Here is a 1794-nt window from a genome sequence, read left to right on the forward strand (position 1 = left end):
AACCGAAAGTTCACTATAACCGGGTTCATTATAAGCGGACTTTACTGTATTTTATTCAATAAATGACTTCTTCTCCACGTTCTAAACAAAAATCGCATAACACATTACAGGTTGAAATTTAACCGGTCTGTAGATATGGAGTTCTCAAAAAAAATTTTTTGATTTGTTTCGCTAAATTATCAAATCAAATAGGTACAAGGTTCAAGTTATCTTAGAAAGCTGAGATCGCTATCACAACGCCGAGTCATTCTTTGTTTTAAACAGTTAATCTGCAATTGACACGAATGTTAAAAATTTGTTTTATATGAATTATTGGAGCTTTAAAACGATCGCTGGGGACAATTGAATGGTTCGGTCTCCCAATTTGACTTTTTTCTGTGCATTAAAATGTCATTAGTGCATATTAATAGGTCACAAAATATTGAAGAGTTGCAGGATAGAATGTCATCAAATTCATTAGAAAAGAGTCTTCAGCGACATTACCTTCAAGAGGTAAACGACGCTCACTTTGAACATTCTTGAAAATAACATTTCACTTCTCACTAAGGTTGGAAATCCATAAAATTATGTTGTTTATAAATTATGTCTCTTTCTTTCACGATTGGGCAAACGTTAAAATACTAAATCTAATAATTTAGCGAACTACGGCAAAAACAATTTTAACAAGTCGAAATGTTCAAAACGATTCAATTTAAGCATGTAAGTGTTATACGTTTCTTGTTTAGAATGTCGAGGAGAATTCAATTATTGACCAACCTACAGGGTGTTCCATTTAAGAAAAAGTCACTTTGTGTTGATGTAGGTTTTTGCCTGATCCTCTGCATAGGTACCTACCTACTAAACATCTCTTTACGTAAATAGACTGGAAAGATCCTTTCAATTTCAATTTTGATCTTAATCATTTCGTTATAGCTATCTCAGATCAGGAATTAATCCACCATCGCCCTAATTTAAGAGTCAAAATTTAGCATACATTGACAATTAGATACTGAAGCCTACAACGCTACACCTATGAATTGAAATATTTGAATCAAGCTAGCAAATAACACCAGAACTTACCCCCTGAAGGCTCCTAATGAGGATCTGTAATTCGGGTAGCACCTAATAACTTCTACACAGACAATTGTGGGTCTTTCAAACAACTTTTCAAATCTGGTATAAACAAAAGCTCAAAACTCGAATCCGCGACGAGAACGCGACCTCAGTTACGAAGAATATAAACTGTCCGGGTAGAACCGAGCCAAAACGCGCGCGGGTCTGCTGAGCTCGGGGAAAAGAGGGTCTCAAATTACGCAAAAAGGCGGGCCGATGGGTGGCCCCATCGCTGTTATGGGTTTGATATGGGATGATGTATGGCGGGTGCTACAAGAATGCATGCATATGTGTGTGTAGAGGATTAATTACGCCCTTCACTTAGTTGCCTTTAAATATTAGAGCAGCTGGCCGAAAAACCAGTTGAAATCGCTGATGTTTGCCTAGCCAGTGTGAGGAATCCTCTAAAAAAATGGAATAACACTGAAAGGAAATATTAAGTCACTGCCCACTTCACGTAATTATCGCGTATACCTACCTACCTACTTAAGCAAATTGAGACGCTGTTTTGCAAACCTGCTTTACAGGGCAATTTTGCTAAAACCAATCTTAAGTGAAATTTGGATGCATATGATTTTTTGTGGCCTCAGTTTACTTTACATGTACTTTCAGAAACATGCACAGATTTGTTGATTCCAATTACCGACCGGTTGATGCCACCCAGCCATCAATGAATCTTTCAAGACACCTACCTAACACATT

General features: G+C 37.1%; 1 protein-coding gene across 1 annotated transcript in view; it reads right to left on the reverse strand.

The window, feature by feature from the left end:
- The window catches only part of LOC109539291 (single-minded homolog 1), a 21830-nt gene extending 20404 nt beyond the window's left edge, over positions 1 to 1426 (reverse strand). The window contains exon 1 of the mRNA XM_019906948.2: positions 1060 to 1426. The gene's annotated coding sequence lies outside the window, so the exon portion shown is untranslated. The remainder of the gene's footprint in view (positions 1 to 1059) is intronic.
- Between the last annotated feature and the right edge of the window lie 368 nt (positions 1427 to 1794).

The sequence above is a fragment of the Dendroctonus ponderosae genome, unplaced genomic scaffold (genome assembly GCF_020466585.1).
Source record: "Dendroctonus ponderosae isolate FM_Combo_2020 unplaced genomic scaffold, Dpon_F_20191213v2 Dpon_F_20191213_7, whole genome shotgun sequence".
Classification (NCBI taxonomy): domain Eukaryota; kingdom Metazoa; phylum Arthropoda; class Insecta; order Coleoptera; family Curculionidae; genus Dendroctonus; species Dendroctonus ponderosae.